Source organism: Cibotium barometz, chromosome 50, assembly GCF_041138505.1.
Source record: "Cibotium barometz isolate CiBa-2024 chromosome 50, ASM4113850v1, whole genome shotgun sequence".
NCBI classification, from domain to species: Eukaryota; Viridiplantae; Streptophyta; class Polypodiopsida; order Cyatheales; family Cibotiaceae; genus Cibotium; species Cibotium barometz.
In genome coordinates this window covers 9891307-9910854 of record NC_141095.1, presented here as the reverse complement: position 1 = coordinate 9910854, position 19548 = coordinate 9891307, and positions in this window count along the sequence as shown.

Sequence of the window (19548 nt, the reverse complement as noted above, 5' to 3'; positions counted from 1 at the left end):
GTCATATATCAAGATGCTTGTGTGTTAATGATCCATGAACCATCGGATGTGCTAAGGAATGTTTTGCTTTACACAGATTTCTTCTATTGCCACAAATAAATTGAATTTTTCTTCAACACTACTCCTTAACTCCTTCCAAGGTTTCAAAGTGTCATTCTTCCCATTTGCTTCCCATCGTTCTTGTGAGACCCCTGTTTTCTCAACGCATCGAACTATGGAGTGCTAGAGCAGAGCGGAAGTAGCAACCTCATGCGCAGGGGCAGAGCTTCCCACTCAGGGCCTCACCCACGAATGTCCGGGGCAAGGGACTAGTCCGACGGCTCTTCCAAAACCAAACCCAGAAAAACTTTCCTCGCCCAGAAAGCATAGGCGATTCCTCCAGGAAAATCTTCTAATGAAAATTAACCTAACAGGGTCAAGAGTCTAGGCTATCCTTCACTCGGATGACCGACTTGAAAGAGGAACAATCTTTATACATGGTTCATAGAGATTAATGCTTTTTTTCTCTTAAGTGAGGCACAACTGTTGATTCTTTCCCATAGAACAAGAATTATCCCGTGACTTACTTCAACTATCGTAACTTTGAACAGAATTGAACTTTATTGAAGAAATCCACCAATCTAGCCTAACCCCATTCAATCCCATGGGTTAGCCAACCACCCAACCATTGTATTAGTGGGATCCCACTTTTTTATAAAAGTTTGGTTTTGTTTTGTCCCGGGTACTAAGGAAAAGAGTTCCTAGGCCCCCTAGCCGGCACTCATGCGAAAATATTAAATAGACACACCACTTATGCACCCAATGTGAAATTGCCTTTTTTTCAGTTTCAACTAACTTCAAGACAGAATTACAATAAAACCATAGTGTTTCCATCATAATCCTCAATATTCCAGTTCCAGGGTCCAAGTTTCAACTTTTCCAATCTCCAACCATAAAATCCAAATTCCAGTGATACCTTCCTCAGGGTACCTATGGCATCATCGGCAACCAGAGCGTCCACCACCTGGTCAGTCCATCTAGGTTCACTTAGTCCTTCACTCAGGCTCCGTTTCATGGTTCCTAACTCATAGTGCCCAGGAGTTTGATCTCATAAAATCCATATGGACTCCCCGTTATTGAAGATCAGCTAGATCAACCAACAAGATCCATTTACCAAAAAGGCACCATGGACTCATCTGTGAAGACCAGCAAGGTCAATCAACCAAATCCATGCCCGTGTTCAGAAAACAACTCCAACTCAATGTTACATTCTCTTCCTCGATGCATGCGAGGGTATCCTAGGCGAGCCCGAGCACCGTATGGTCAGCACCCTCTAGGATCCTTCGTAGGTGACCTAGCGCTTCACTCATAGTCGGCTTCCTTGGCCCCTCATCCACCGTACTAGAAGCTCACCATTTTAACTCAACCGAGGCTGGTCAAGACCTCGGCCAACCTTGCCATACGAGACATCCTTCTCTGACTCTCCGTCTTGCTGTTGTTGCAACTTTTTCCACTTAGGTCCATGACCTCATTCCATAAGATAGTCAAAATGCTTCCCCAGCATTCTTGATGTAAAACAATCTTTAAAAAAACAGGTTTCACATGTAAATACAGTTTCCAAGCAAAATTCCCACCTTTCCATATCATTTCTCTTTGGATGCTCTCTTAACAATCCACCAGGGTGAGTCATCCCCCATATTCCATATCATTTCTCATTATTTCTCTTTGGATACTCTCATAATGATCCGCCAGGGTGAGTCATCCCATATTCCACATCATTTCACATCATTCCTCATTAATCCACATCAATCTACACATCAATCCACATCAATCCACATCACTCCACACATCATTCCATACATCAATCCACATCAATCCACATCACTCCACATCATTCGGATTTCCACAACAAAATGGTCTCTTTTTGCCTTAAGCAAATCAGGTTTGATTATTAGCTTTCCTTGATCTAGTTATCAGAATTTTTGTTCCACAATCAACCAAGTTAAGAGTACAGTTACTCTACTTTTCATATTGACAGAACTTTCTAAGTCTTAGCCAATTACTTGGCTTAGTTAAAGGTAACTTTTTCTTGACTCAATTCAATTAAGTCTAAATTTTCGTTTACTTTTAGATCCTCGATCCTTTCAAAAATTCCAAAATCCTTTTCTAGGGAATCTAGGAATAAGTCCGTCTCACAAGTATTTACATTTTATCCAACTAAGCATGTTTCTGGTCTTTTTCTGGGAAATCCTTTTCCCATTCAGAATGTACTTAAGATTTTATTTTTCGAGAATCTAGACGTATACTTCATAATTCCAAAAGTTAAATATGTTCGTGATTCCTCTTTCGATTAAAATTTTAACCATGTTTTCTTGATGCATTTCTATGAATATTTTCACATTCTTTTCTCAATTTTTCCAAAATAAAATATGCTCAATATTTCTCTTTTTGAATAAAAGATTTATGCATATATACTAATTCATTTTTATCTAAATGAATTTTATTCATAATCCTTTCCATAATTCTCATAAATTGAATGAATCTAGAAAAAATTGTGCATAACCTTCTTTATTTTTTTGGCAATGAATAATGCTCAAAACTCCACTTTTAACATAAAATTTATTATACATAAATTTAAATTCATTTTCTAATGATAAAATGTTGCCATAGTTCCCCCGCATTTTCTATGAAATGCGAATGCTCAAAATTTCACTTTTAATATAAAAATTAGTTTATGCATAAACATAAACATTACTTCATCTAAACAACAACATAAACATAAACATTACTTCATCTAAACAACAACATAAATCAAGAAGGGCATGGTTTGAAGAGGAAACCATGAGATAGAATGCTTCCCAAGCATGTAGAGAGGTTGGGAAGAAGATCAATATCTAAAGAAGAGAGTAAACATCATTGTTTAGGCTTACCCTTGGTGTGCTTGATTCTTTACCTAGGAGATGTGTAGCCCTCAAGAAAGAGGCTTGGCCACCAAGAGAAGAGGGTAATCTTCAAGAGAAGAAGAGGTTTAGTGAAGCACCAAAGCTTCACAATGGAGAGGCAAGGAAGAGGGAAGAAGGAAATACACTAAATTGAAAATTTTACTAGCATGGAAATACACTAAGATGAAAATACAAAGGAATGGGGTTCTATTTATAGGTGAGGGAGGCCGCTAACCAAACCCAACTGGGATCTAGAGGCTTCCAGCTTTAGTTTAATCCAATTTGGACAAGTTTTGGACTAGTTAAACCCATTTTTTTGATCCAGTTTGAAAGAGGAGAGATGAGAGATGAAATATCTCACTTTTTTGAATAAAAGAATGGGGTAACGATGGAGATTCTAGGTGCCTCCTTGATGGTCTCCTCCCACCCCCCTGAGGTGTCAAAATTCACATTTTTATAAGGTTAAGTACCAGTACTAGTCAACTCTTCATCTTATGTGAGAATTTACTCATTTTTGGTGGATTTTCTTTTCTTCTTGCATTTTTCTTATTCAAATGCTTGGATTAATCCCATTGGCCATTAGAACACTCTTTGGACCTTAATCAAATTTTTTTGAAAATAGGTACCCCTTGGTTAAGGTGTCTGGTGCACATAATCAATTAATTTTTAATGCACATTAGAAAACTCTTTTTCAACTTCTATTTCAAGGGAATTCATCTTAAAATTAAAGCGTAACTTTTTATCCAAAAATATCTCAAAATTGTATCATCTCTCTCTAGAATTTTTTCTCTCTCTAGACCAAAACAGGGTCAAACAAGATCTTTTTTCCATTCTGAAAGGGGGATGATTACAAGAGACTGAAGGGGAGGTTCTTACATCTTTACATCATCAGAGTTGGAGGGAGGAATCTTACAATTCTCATGATTTGACCACATGACTAGGCTTGTTTTGCAATAGAAACACTTTTTCTTCTTTTCAAAAGCATCGGGATTACCACAGCCCTTCCCCTTGCCTTTCTTTGCATTTAATGCAGCATCACTACCATATCTAGCTTTGAAACACATCTCCTCCACCAGCATTACACAAAACTCCTTAAAAGTAAGAGGCAGGTTTTACACTTGCATGTTTAGTGAGGTTGCCAAAATATCATACTTTAGGGGAGAACTCTAATGCACCTTCATGTTCACTCGTGTAAGTAATCCCCATCATCACCATTTGAACTTGTAGATTCTTTATCTATGATATGAACTTCTATGCTAATTCTCCTTCAAAATGCCTTTCTACGGCAAGATGATTCTCAAGGTTTTAATTCCTTGTCTCATACTAGTTCTTTAGAAGTTTCCATGCATTAGAAGGATCATCATCGAATCAATAATGCTACTGATGGCAATGGCACATAGTGTATCTACATTCCTTTTCCTCCATGCCAAAGTGAGAACAGGATCTAGTGGTATGGTCTATAGTAGTAGATCTGCTAGATCTAGAGAGGAAAAGGCTAGTAGTTTATTTCAGGTAACAAGGAGTGGAGATTATGAAAGAAAATGTCACTCCTAAATGGTCAAATGACTTTAAGTCTTGGCATAATAAAGCTATAAAATTGATGTATTAGTTGTCTCTAGCATGTCGAATGCTATGATCAATCATATACATGAAGCACTGACACCTAAGGATGCATGGTATACCTTGGTTAAGCTATATAGTATAAGTACTAAAGGCAAGAAAAGATGTAGTTAAAACAACAGTTGCATAATGTGCAGAGAAACAAGGTGGGTATTAGTGATTAAAACCGAAATGGCTTGCACATGCCCTTGCCTCTATTGGAGCTTCAATTTTAATGACTTAGAGTCACTCACATTTAATGATCAGTTTCAGACATCTAGTAAATGAACTCAAAAGGACTTTCTAAACTTTGAGGACCTCAAAGCCCTTTTGATCACTCAGAAGATAAATGTCGAGAGTAAGTCATCTTCCAAAAATACGCATGAACATGACGTAGAGGTTGAGGTAGAGGTTGAGGTAGACATAGATCTTTATCTAGAGGTTGAGGTGCAGACCAAGTTTGAAATGAAAGATTTGGGTGATACTTCTTGGGTATAGAAGTGATTAGATTATATCCTGGGATTTGGATTTTGTTGAGGCAGTACATGATGTTGTGTCTAAGCATGAAATGACAAGTTGTAAGCTAATTTCAATGCCATTAATGCATAACACAAAATTGGCTACATATATATGTGATCTTTGGCTATAGATATTGCAAGGAGTTTGATCTACATGACTATCACCATGAAACATTTGAGCTATGCTATTGGATTGGTGAGTCAATTTATGAAGGCCCCAAGGAAGCCACACTTGGATGTAGCTAGGAGGATACTCAGGTACCTAAAGTCCACAATATGTATATGTACAAGGATATATAGATGTACATTGGGTTTGTAGTGTTAGACATGGATCTACTAGCAGCTTTATATTTTCTTTTGGGAGTGATGCTATTAGTTGGAGCAGCAAGAAGCAACCAACGGTTGCTTTGTCGAGTACAAAGTTGAGTATAGGGGCGCTACTATGGTAACATCATGTGAGGTAGCTTATTTGCAGAAGCTACTTATATAAATATGGATGAGCCCATCAATAGGGTTGTTATCATTTATTCTAACAATATGAGCAACATACAGTTGGCTATAGTAACCCAGGGTATCATGCTAGGACAAATCATAATATCATTTTAGCAAGTGACATGGGTTTGGTACATGTTAGTAACATCTTCACAAATGCATTGGGTACAGGAGAATCTTCACAGGTTCAGGAGCTAGGCTTAGAATGTAGGGTATGGAGTTAACTCGAGGGGGAATGTTCAGATATATCGAGCTTAACTAGTATAGATATGGATGACACGATAGGAAGACAAGTTCACATTTATTCCGTTGGTATGGTTGGTGAGATTATGGGTTATATGTCGCCATTGTTTTATAGGCTATGAGACAACTACTTTGGTTCACTAGAGTTATGGCATAGTTATAGTGTCATCTTGTGTAGTCAGGTTCACACTATGAATGGACCTTGTATATTCTAGTAGAAGAGTATTTTTCCTTATAGTATGTACTCTTATCTTTATGTTATGTTATAGAGAAGAGAAGAGAATAAAAGAAAATCCAGCTATCCATCTCTCTTGTGTGCTTGTGAGGTGCTGGTCTACTCTTGTTTGTGTGTGTATTTATTGCTTACAAGGAGCTCCATCTCACCCTTATTAAAAAAGCAATGTGTGAGGGTATAACATGAGTAGAGCAAGGGGGACACCATGCACGTTAGAAAGGAAGAATAAATACAAAAGGCTCTAACTCAAAGGTTGATTTGTATGGTTATTTGACACATAAATGGCATAAGCGTGCACATAGCTTATTATTTGGGAGTTCCATGAGAACTATAGAAGGATGCACTTAGATCAACTCTCATGCAAGGTGGTTTTGCTATTTTTTTGTATTCTCATTGAGTCTTTTTCTTGATTTAATACATTCTTAAATATATTATTAATCAAGCCTTCTAGTTCTTAATCACTTGACTATGGGCCTACATCTATGTTTTCCAATAACCCTCTCCTATGCATTCTTCTCAGGGGTGGTATGAGCATCTCAAGAATCCTCAAAATTCCCCTTTGGGGCACATGTTTACATCTAGATGAGGATTGTTAGCAATCATAGGCCTGGCCACTGGAGCTGGCAAGTTGTCCTACTATGCATGCACAAGTAGGGGCTGGTTCTTATAACAGTGAGTCGTGTAACGATTCTTCCCAACTTTATTACAATTTGCATAAAACAACCTTCATTGTTTTGGTTTCAAATGTGGGCATTTGGTACTAGTGTGATTAGCAAGGAAAATTGAACACCAGATCCTCTTGCGTCTTAATTCGATGGCTCTTTTGGAATCCTCTAATGGAATTTTTACAAGGGAGTTCCCATGAATTTATCATCAAAGTTGATTACACTTCAATAGCATGTTTGATGTGTGTTTCTCCAAGTGTAAGGGATTGTACAAAGTTAAGTCTCGGAACCCTTCCAAAATCTCTCCATCAACATCGTTTGAGATATCATCATGCACAATTGATGTAATCATGGATTGCCTCTTTCTTGAGTCACTTGATCCATTAGGCTCCTTGTCGAGAATACCCAATTGTAAAGGCTATTTTTAGTGGGCTAAAGTCTACCTTGTCCTCAAATTGTCCTTGAGATTTGGTGATCAAAACCAATGTCCACCTTTTCCTTCCATGGAGAGGCTAAAGGCTCCCACCTTCCCTTGGGCGTCTAGCTCGCTACACGTATCTCATCTGATCAAACATTTCTAGATAGCACATTTGGTTGTCTACCTCACTACATGTATCGCATCTGATCAAACATTTCTAAATAGCACATTTGGTCATCTACCTCACTACATGTATCACATCAGATCAAACATTTCTAAATGTACTATTGTGTCACTTTTGCCATTAAATCTAGACACAAGCTTAGCAATCTAGAAGAGTTTGACCATGTTTGGTTGTCTTGGTGCAACTGGTGGACTCTTGTTACAACCCCACTCCCTATTCCAATTCTATCCTAAGAATGTTTGGGTTAATCCTCCTACTTCCGATGTGCAAGGATGGGTTGTGGTTAAGGTGTGTAAGCATGGGGGAAAAGGTATTACTAATGTGATTGAGTATTACTATGGGTTGTGGTTAAGGTGTGTAAGCATGGGAGAAAAGGTATTACTATGGCTAGGAATGGTGGTGCATGTCCATGCTAGCTATAGTACTGACATAATATGGTGAATAGTAGGGTCCCCCTTGGTCCCACATTGGAGCCTCCTGGTTTGTGTTGTGCTAGCATAAAAAGCCAGGTGCACTTGTAGCTCATGTTGCCCTAGTGTCCTCCCCAAAGTTGGCATTTATATGTACTTGTGTTGAAGAGCATGAAGGTGTGAAGTCTAAGGCTCCTCCATTTCCTCAATGTCTCAACCCAGATAATCTAAGTTCCTAGGTTTATGTTGGACAAATTTGGGGCTAGGGCTTTGAGCTAGCCAAAAGCCAAAGGCTCCTAATGTTGTAGCCACAAAAACGTGGCTTGGTTAATTGTGGCTCTAGGAAGGAAGGGTTCCCCCCCTCCTAGGTTTTTACTCTGAGTCCGTGGTCTTGATGCATTGGGGTCTAATCCTTGGGATGGGTTCTCTTGCGGCTCCTCTTTAAGCCATCTCGTCTATTCGTGTGAGTAGAGTGTCACCGACTAGTAAGGGTTGGTAGGTTAGTAGGGGACTTTGAGTCTTGCAATAGGACTCCTTTGATTGTGTGTAGGGTATTCTAATGTGTGGGCCTCCAAAGGCTTGTTATCCATGCAAGCTTGTCACCAGTAATAAATTTCTTTTGAGCTAGTGTCCTTACTATCACTCATACAGTCAATTGTTAGGGCTATATGATGGCTCCTGAAATTCTCACCTGAATGCTCCCCGAATGGGCCTTGGTGCATTGACTCATGGTTCTCTAGATTCAACATTGTTCGAAGAATTTTTCTGCAAGGGTGGATTATATTCTACTCTGTAGGGATGGTGCTCTAGACTCAGCATCATTCGAAGCGCTTTCCTCCAAGGGTGGATTGTGTCCTACTACTACTCTCCTAGATTGTCTATACCTTGAAGGAGTTTTGGTTGGAGGCCAATCTCATTCAAGTTTCGTTTCTCACAGAATTTGGGCATAGCCCAAATAAATTGAAAATTTGGTCTTCACTACACTTGGAAACATGCATTGACAAGATGTAGAAACATGTGTGGGCAATTAGGGATGTGGGTACAATGTATGTCTGAAAATGATGGTATAGGTGTTATGTGTGAGAGGGTACCTATATGAACTTAGGAATACATGTATGTGAAGGTGAAGGATGTTCAAATGAAAGTGTGAAATAGATACATACTCATGGAAGTGCACATGTGCATGCATGGACACATGTCACAAAACAAGGGTCACCGGATGGAGTATGTGCTTATAGCCACTGCATTCATACCTCTTTTCATGAAGGAACATGTGTTCTTGGTTGCAATTTCTTGTGTAAACATATGCTCACATGGAAGAACGTGTATAGTAAACTAAGGTGTCCCCAACAAGCTCACCAAGAGTAGAAGCGAAGATGCTAACTAGGATATCTCTAGGATCAACTGTGTACAACGATGCGATGCAAAAGAAAACACACTTATCATACTATTTGGGGAGGGTTCTTATCATAGTATTTGGGGAGGTTTCCTGCTAATCTTTGATGTGGTTTCATCAGCTACCAATACATTTCGTTGGTGATAGATGGAGCATAATCATGAATGTCTTTGAACTTCTGCCATACTTTGTTCCATCGATTTAGACAACTAGTACATGTCCATTGCATAATTTGTGCAAATGCACATACATCAGAAACATATTGGCATCTTCTTGTCTTAGTTCTCACCTCCTCTAGAAGATGGCCAGCCTCAATCTTGTCCTCCAAATCTTTCTTAGCATCAATAGGTGTCAATGTGTCATGTGTATCCCAATCATCTCTATGACCGGAACATTCATCTTCAATAGCATGAGGGTCCAAATCCTCAACACTTGCATTATTGTTTGCTGCTTTCTTAGATGGCAAGCTTACAAAATTTTTGTTTTTGGAAAGTAACTCTTTTGGAGGGTCATCACCTTTCTAGGTGAGCAGGTTAATTTTGTGGACGGAATTGTTTTTGAAGCTAAATTTAAGTACAAAGAAGCTAGAAAAAAATGGGTTGCCTTGTTGTTAAGTGAAAATGTAAATGACAATTTTGCCAAAGAGAATTGATAGGTAGATTTTCAAAAAGAAAGCGCTGAGAAAATATATCGCTTGCAGCTTTTTGAAATTTTGAAGAGATCTCACTGGCAGGCCTTATTTTGCTTTTGTCTTTCTTTCGCCGAGCAACACAGGCCCCAACCTTTAGTTTGTCTGTTGAGTTCGTGAAAGCTTCTCAAATTTGCAAGCAGATTGGAAAGCCTTAGTGTTGAGCTGGAAACCATGCGATTGCGAATAAAGGCCAAAATCCTTGAAGATCTCCACCTTTATCTCCACTTTCTTATGGGAAAGCCTTAGTGTTGAGCTGGAAACCATGCGATTGCGAATAAAGGCTGAAGGTCTCCACCTTTATCTCCACTTTCTTATTTGCAACAAAGGTCTCAAAGCAATGTAAAACTTGAAGAAGCTCCAAGCTAAAAAGCTACTCATTAGTGGTGGATGCATATTTAACATAGTGGCATGTGGATGTCACAATGCCTAGTGTGCAATCAAGGTATATTATTTTTTGATTTTATTTGCGTAAGGTCTAACCTTCCTCCTTGCTAAGCATGATGCGATGTCCAAAGCAATAGTTTTCTTTTTTAGCAATAATAGTTTATTATGTCCTTCTTTAATAGTTTTCTTTTTTAACAATAATAGTTTATTATGTCCTTTACAAAGCTTTTCCTTTCACCATGCTGCATATCTCTCTCTTGATGCTATGTTATTGATGAACTCAAGTAGGATGTCGTCTCTTTAGTCCTTTGAGGCAAATTTTTTTTGGAGCAAAGAAGTTTGATAGGCAAACAAACATCCATGATGAGAGATAAGTGCTAAAGAATTCACATATGCTTCTAGGTATGCTTTTTAAAATTTATTTCATCTTTCCAAATCTTAATCATGATATGGTGTAAACTCTGAAGTCTAAAGGATATTCATTTTTGTAGAAAAATTGGAAGGCCAAAAGAAAGACAAAAGACAACGCTCTTTCTCCACCTTGCTTTTGAAGCAATAATAAGAAATGCAAGGGAAGGTTCCATTGACCTTAACTCTATTTCTTGGGATGAAATTTCAATTGAAAATGAAAATCCTGAAAACCAACGGGATATTTTGGATATTATTTTGGAGTCTAGTACTAGTGTGTCCGTTGATGTGAACACCCAGTTAGGGTATAAACAACCACTATTAGATACATATTCACTCTACATTAATTAATTAATGTATGAAGGTTTAGGTGTTAACAAAACATCTGGTACTCAATCGTAGACATACTGCAAGCTACCATGGCTTTTTCTTTTTTTTATACAAAAGCGTATCCTCTCCATTGTTAGCAGTTGCACGCCATCGCAATTAAAATATATATATTCTATTTTTTAAAAAAAATATAAGCTCGATGCATGCATATTACAGACAATCGCTCTTTCTCTCTATCGTTCATTAATAATTGCATGCCATCACTCTTTAAAAAAAGATCGTGGACTCTCTCTCATTGTGTCCCTCTTTGTCTGCCCCATTGTCACATCGTCATGCTATCTGCATTGGGGGGGCTCTTCCCCAGCCTCAAAATGCAAGGCACAACCCTTTTAACCCTCCGCTCAAAGGCTTGAAAAGTCTAGAACTTGAAGGCTCCATGACGGTCCTCCATTGTCTCCAATAATTAATTAATGGAAAACGAAATTTGGTGGCCATATTAAGGTCTAAGTTAAAAGATGAAGCTTGATACCTATAAAAGCAATGTACATTGTGGAAGTATTATTGTAATTCATTCATTATTGTGTTTTGTAATCTCTCTCCATTCAAGCTCTCTCTCTCTCTCTCTCTCTCTCTCTCTCTCTCTCTCTCTCTTAAGCACCATGGATTCTCAACATGGTATCAAAGCTACCCTATCCACCTATCACTTGTGCTTTCTATCCTACCATGCTCATGCTTGGCTAACCTTTTTCTCCATGCCATCATACTCCTCTACTTTTTTATGCTTTTTAGGGTTTATGCATTTTTTAGGATTTCTATATTTTTAGGGTTTTTATGTTTTCAGGGTTATATATTTTTTAAAATTTATATATATATTTTTAGGGTTTTTATGTTTTAATGCTATTTCCGATCATCAACATGATTAGGCCCGGGTTTCTCTGTCCACACTAATTCTATGCTTTTTTTGTCCCTTGTTAGCTACCCATTGTGCTTCCAGCAGTATCAGCGTTGCCTTTTTACATCCACACTCATTTTTTCATACCCGAGTTGGTGTTTTGGCTACGTTCTTCTTTACTACATGGGCTACATCTTATGCTTCTTTCATGAAGCAATTCATATGATCTTTCTTTCATGAAGCAATTCATATGATCTTCAACGAACACCTTTACATCCATGACTTGTGGGACTTTTGACACCACATATGTGATCCAGGGCACTATAATATCCATTGTAGTAAGTTGAATTGGGATCTTCTTTAGGATCATGGGCTTCATTGATAGTATCTTCCTTCTTTGAGCAGTGACTAGAGCAGTTGGAACATGCCAGCCATGGCCCTCACTTGAGGACTCATCGATTATCCACATCATTTGTGTTGGAGCTTCAAGAGCAGATTTTAAAAGTGGGTTGTGTAAGGTAGAAACACCGCCCTTTTGACATGTCACATGATAAAGCTCGTGGAGTAGCAGATCCCAATACGCAATCAGAATCAACTTGCAATTTGTATTGTCTATTCTTCCAATCTAATGAACAATTGGTAGCACTTAACCATGATCGATCGAGAACAGCCTCTACCACTGCCTTGGACTTACTTGCCACATAAAAGGGAACTGACATCTGGTGATCCTGAATGGACATCATAATGACACATTTTCCCTCTATAGGGTTATCTTCACCTGAGAAGCTTCGTAAGTCAATAGGAATGTGCACAAGTGTTGGTTGTCCCAAGGCTATCCATGTATCAAACGAGAGAACATTATAATCTGCACCAAAGTCAATTAAGGCAGAGACAAAGTAGGTAGTCGTATGAAGATGAAGACACACTTGAAAAAAATGCATGAGCTCCAAGTCACATTGGCTTGGAAACGAAGACACAAAAGAGTCTTCATAGCATCGAGAGGGGAGACTCTTCTTCCTTAACTACTAGTCCTTTTTTATTTGAGTCAAGGATTCTTAGCCTAGGATGTTCCTTGAAATTTGAATATTTTGTAGTCATGGGTTCTTGGCCCATGATGTCCCCTAAAATTTTAATATTTTGGGTCTTTTTGTAATGCTCCATCATTCCCTCTTTACCTTACTTAGAACCAAGGGGAGGTCTTGATAGACTGATGTAGGCTGTCTTTTGTCTCTCAAGTTTAGACATGACCTTTGAGTCTTTGGCATAGAGCCATGCTACCTGAGCCTTTTACCCTATTAGCCCACCGATCCCATGTCCATGAGTCTCTTAACATACTATTGAATGTTTGTCAGGCATCACCTCCATCACTCCAAAGGGAGCTTTGTTGGGTTTTTCAAAGTCCAGTAGTGTGTCCATTGATGTGAACACTCCCTTAGGGTGTGAACAGCCCTTATTAAGGTCTAGGTCAAAAGGTGAGTCTTGATGCCTATAAAAGAAATGTAAATGGTGGAAGTATTATCATAATTCATTCATCATTGTGCTGTGCAATCTCTCTCCATTGTGCTTCCTCCCCCCACCCTTCTCTCTCTCTCTCTCTCTCTCTCTCTCTCTCTCTCTCTCTCTCTCTCTCTCTCTCTCTCTCTTCGCCCTCCATCTCTCTCACTCCCTCTGAAGCATCGTAAACTTTCTTCCTACTTGGAGAATTGCATTTCCTTGGGGCTATCCTCTCATTGATGATGAAGGTAATGAATGTATAAAATGCAAGGCATCTTCATAATTAAAAGTACTCCAATTGGGGACAAGGGTAGCAAAACTATACAAAGACAAGCTTTGGGCATACATCGAATTGTGAAGCACATAAAAAGGTGGAAGAAAGATATAATTGGCAAAAAAAAGCCCACGTCTAAGATTATGAAAAAACGTGTAGATCTAATGATAGATGCAAAGAATATACTGAGTGATACAAATTTTGTGGTTTGTGGTGAAATGAGATATGTCTTTAGATTCATTCGAGTAATTGTGTCACTTTCACATGTTTATTTGCGTACATCACATAAGCCATTATTTAGTAGATACTCATCTTACACGACCGAGTAGGGGATATTAGAGGATGTATTACTTTAGTAGAAGATTTTAGTCGAGAGTCACTACCGAGATTGGCGGAAAGGTTTGTTGATTTCCATTTGTTCAATGTAGGAAAGCTCTTGTCACCTAAACATTACCCAGGTGAAAAGTAGAGGAAGGAAAATTTTCTAGACAATTTTTAGATTGGCTATGTTTTGTGCAACGAGCTATCCTTACTTGTAGATAAGGATGAACGTGAGATAGAATTTGCTAGCTTTGTCGTAACCTTATTAGAAGCTTATCCAACCAAATGTCTCTCTGATACAAGGACTCAATGTGGCAATGACTAGAGTGAAGATAAATGTTCCTAATGCTATTTAGATAAAATTATTCGTGTACTATATGTTATCTTTGTCCGGTGCACTCTCATATTTTTTGGCAAACAATGTTTCTCAAGTTTTAAATAATATGGTCGTTATTACGAGGACGCATAACTTTTGTAAGAATTTTATCTTTTTAAATTTAATTTTCTTTCATGTTTTGTGAATAATATTAAGTTAAAGTAATGTTTTAAACATTATACTTGTTATTCTTTTTGAATATAAGAGGATCTAGCAAGGAAAACTAGAAGAGCTATAAAATGAAGTAAATATCTAAAGAAAGGTAAGTGGCAATGCTTATTTTACCTTTCAATAAAAAAGTAATGGTAACCCTTCAAAACCAAGGGCTATTCAAAGCCACTGAAGTAATTTCTTAATAACCAACCAGAAGTTTCACATAATAAAAAATAAAAATAGGTTCTTTTTTATTTGTTTTTGAAAAGAATGAAATTATATTAAATAAATAACAAAACGAGAATTACATAGAGCTTTTTATGAGAAGAAACTTAACACCTATTTCTAAAGCAAAATTAAAAAAAAACAAGTTTCATTCTTTGTGGATGTGTTTTACTAACATGGACTCCTAAACATAAACAAGTTCAAAGCCACTGCGGCAATTCGTTAATGACCAACCATAAGCCAATTGCACGTTTCATTGGTGTGAAAGTAACAACTTGTAGTGTAAAAAATAACTATTTTTCTAACTATTTTTCTTACTAGTGAAAAAAGGACAACCTTCAAGCCCAACTAGTTTCTAACTAGTTTCACTAGTTAGAAAAATAACTATTTTTCTAACTAAAAATCCTGCCTGTTATGGTTGATCATGCACAAAGCTCTTTGGACAAATGCACGTGCTCACAGTATTGGGTTTGGAAATGGACTATGCCCAAGATGTAAAAAAGAGCCGGAAACTATTGCCCACCTGTTTATAGGGTGCACCCACAATGTAGATGCAATAGAATTTTTGAATCAATGTATCTCCCTGGTCCAACATTGGGAGGTGACATGGCTAGAAATTCTTCTAGGTCAACAAATCAAATGTTCTACAGAACTATACAACATTATTCATGCTAAATATCTATGGGCTGTTTGGATAAGTAAAAATTACTGCATGTTTAATCATATATATACCAATGTGATGCCTAGTCTAAGAGCTAGTTTGCATTTGTAGATGAAAGTGTCACATAAAGCCATGCAAAGCACAATATACAAAGAATGCGATGGAGGAAATGCTACAAATGGACACAACTAATAAAGGCTTTCAAGCAAAAATCAATCAAATTCATAAAGAGCGTCAAGACTTCCGAGTGGTTGTAAAGGAAGTGGAATTGCTCATCAAAGACTCTGAATTACCAAAATATATTCTCAACCTCATGGAAGTGAGAAATGTGTTAACATGAAGGGATAAATGTATTAATAGTATAAAGCAGTGATGTATGTTTGTTTGACCTTTTCCTTTTTAATATAGTTCGAGCTTTTTTTTTTTAAAGAAAGAGGCCTGGAAAAGGATACACACTTGCAAATATGAACACTGCCCGCGCAGGGAGTAGGGCAGGCTTGATTTTTGACGCCGCCATGTGACATGAATCATGAAGTGCTCAGTTCTAGAAGTGTGAAAAGTGACCTCTGTGAAAAGCTGTTTCGTTTGCACAGCGACCAGCTCCCACCTTAGCATCGCATCTCTACCTACATGCCACCCAGAATCTCATTAATCTTGAACTTCACCAGCCACCACTGGCCACCTCTTCACTTTGGGTGGCGTTGTCCAGAACCTCACTAGGCAGTGGCCACCTCTTCTCGGTAATCTGTTCCACCTTCCACTCTCTCAATCCACACATTTCCAATGCTCTTTGGTTGTTGCTATGTTGTCCAGAACCTCAGTAAACAATACACACACGCACACACACATAACTTGGCCTGCATCATAAACTTTCTTCCAGAATGGCATTTCCTTGGGGCTCTCCTCTCATTGATGATGAAGGTAATGAATGCATAAAATGCAAGGTGTGTTCATAATTAAAAGTAAATACTCCAATCGGGGACAAGGGTAGCAAAAGTAAATACTCCAAGTGGGGACAAAGGTAGCAAAACTTTCATTTGAGTAACTGTGTGACTTTCACATGTTTATTTGAGTACATCACATAAGCCCAGTGTCATGTGGATACTCACCTTACACTAACTCAACAGTTACAAAAAAATCCCAGAGGTAAATATCTTATTTATTGGGATGTCTTTAGAAAAGAAATTTGTGCCATCCATTTCACATGTTTATTTGAGTACATCACATAAGCCAGTGTCTAGTGGATACTCACCTTACACTAACTCAACAGTTACAAAAAAATCCCAGAGGTAAATATCTTATTTATTGGGATGTCTTTAGAAAAGAAATTTGTGCCAGCCATTTCACACCTTAAAGTATTGTTAAAAAAGATCAAAGTGGTGTTTTTAAGTGTGAGAATAAATATGGTGAAATGTTTGAGCATATTTTAGAGATTGAAAGTCTTCCTAATAGTACATGAGTAGGGGATAAATTATTAGAGGATGTATTACTTTAGTAGAAGATTTTAGTCGAGAGTTATTACTGAGATTCGATGAAAGGTTTGTTGATTGCCATTTGTTCAATGTGGGAAAGATCTTCTCACCTAAACATTGCCCAGGTGAAAAGTAGAGGAAGGAAAATTTTTAGATTGGCTATGTTTTGTGAAACGAGCTATCCTTACTTGTAGATAAGGATGAACATGAAATAGAATTGCCAAGCTTTGTCGCAACCTTATTAGAAGCTTATCCAACCAAAGGTCTCTCGGATACAAGGACTCAATGTGGCAATGACTAGAGTGAAGATAAATGTTTCCAATGCTATTTAGATAAAATTATTCTTGTACTATATGTTAGCTCTGTCCGGTGCACTCTCATATTTTTTTGGCAAACAATGTTTCTCAAGTTTTAAATAATATGGTTGTTTAAGAGGATGCATAACTTTTTTAAGAATTTATCTATTAAATTTATTTTTCTTTCATGTTTTGTGAATAATATTAAGGTAAAGTAATGTTGTAAACATTATACTTGTTATTCTTTTTGAATATAAGAGGATCTAGCGAGGAAAACTAGAAGAGCTATAAAATGAAGTCAATATCTAAAGAAAGGTAAGTGGCAATGTTAATTTTACCTTTCAATAAAAAAGGAATGGTAACCCTTCAAAACCAAGGGCTTTTCAAAGCCACTGTAGTAATTTCTTAATAACCAACGAGAAGTTTCACATAACAAACAATAAAAAATAGGTTTGTTTTTATTTATTTTTGAAAAGAATGAAATTACATTAAAGGGATAATTATATAAAGCTTTTTATGAGAAGAAACTTAACTTCTAGTTCTAAAGCAAAATAAACAAAAACGAGTTTCATTCTTTGTGGATGTGTTTTACTAGCATGGACTCTTAAACAAAAACAGGTTCAAAGCCACGGCAACAATTTGTTTACAACCAACCATAAGCTAATTGCACGTTTCATTGGCATGAAAGTAAGTTACAACTTGTAGTGTCAACAATAGCTATTTTTCTAACCAGTTAAAAAAGGACAATCTTCAAGCCCAACAGTTTTTTATTTGAAGAAATGCATAGATTAATTGGTTTTATACCTATAACCTTAAAATTTTAAATCTTTAAATTCAAGGCTTAGCAAAATTACAATTAGTTTTTGTCAATTGGAGCCATCAAGATCAGACTAAAGGACATTTTTTTTGACACTGTCAGTCTGGCCACTATGGAAACTTGGCCATTATAATTAACTTGACTGGGAACTCGATTCCCAGTGTGGCCATTATGATAACTGGGCCATTGCCTTAGGGTGAGAGTGAGAGATGAGCTTTAGAAGGTGCAGTCTAGTGAGAAATATTTTTTTTTCTAACTAGTAAAAAAGGATTCAAGTGGTTTTTATTAAAAAATGCTGCATAGTAATATTAATTGGTTTGATAACCAAACCTCAAAAATTTGAATCTTTAAATTCAAGGCTAAACCGATTTTTCTCAATTTGAGCCATGAACATTACACTAAAGGATGATTTTTTCTAATACTGGCACTGGAGTCACACAGTGTGTGTACCGTGGATGGTAGCATATCAAAGTTTAAACATCGAGATTCTCGAGACACATTAAAATGTAGTCGCTCGTTATTATTGCCTCCCTCATTGTTTTCTATGCAAGAGACGTGCCATTGCTATGGCATCCAAGGTCCTGCGAGACGAGAAGTGTTTATTTTTTAAGGTTGTAGAGCCCTTCTAGTGGCATTTTGACCTACTAAACAAGTATGAGAAATCAAACCGCAGGGCAGTCCTCTGGTCAAAGTAATATGGCAAGCATGGAATAGATGAAAATCGGAAATCAAGTTGCAGAAAAAATTTGAAGAAACATGCACACATCTTACATCTACACTCCATCTGGTTCTCTACTGCTATAGCGACCAATATCCTTGTAGAGTTTTATAAACATGCATTTAAACTCCATACAAAGGGGAATCAAATTTGGGATGATTATGGTGCATGGACAATTGTAGATGGAAATCAAAACAAGAACACTGCACTTTGTACAGATTGTCTGCAGATGACTTCCTTTTGATCAGGGATAGAATGGCACCCATCTAAGTCAAAGGACCTCTTACACACAGGGCCTTCTGGAAATCTAAATGGAACCTTCTACCAATTTCTCCCCTCCCTTCTCAAGATCCCCCGCTTCATTGTATAACAAGTGGAATCTGCTGTGGGTCAAAAAATATTGGGGCTTTAAATTCTCCAAAACATGGTCACCCATCATTCCACCAAAATAATCCTGCTTGTTATGGCTGATCATGCACAAAGCTCCTTTGACAAATGCACGTGCTCGCAGTATTGGGTTTGGAAATGGACTATGCCCAAGATGTAAAAAAGAGCGGGAAACTATTGCTCACCTAGTTATAGAGTGCACCCACAATGTAGATGCAATAAAATTCTTGAATCAGTGTATCTCCTCGGTCCAGAAATTCTTCTAGGTCAACAAATCAAATGTTCTATGGGCTGTTTGGATAAGAGTATGAAGCAAGCGATGTATTTTTGTTTGACCTTTTCCTGTTTAATATAGTTCGAGCTTTAAAAAAGAAAGAAAGAAAGAGGCCTGGAAAAGGATACGCAGGGAGCAGGGCAGCAGGCTTGATTTTTGACGCCTCCATGTGACATGAATCATGAAGTGCGCAACAGCTCAGTTCTGGAAGTGTGAAAAGTGACCTCTGTGAAATGCTGCTTCGTTTACACGGCGGCCAGCTCCCACCTTTGCATCCTACACGCCACCTATTTC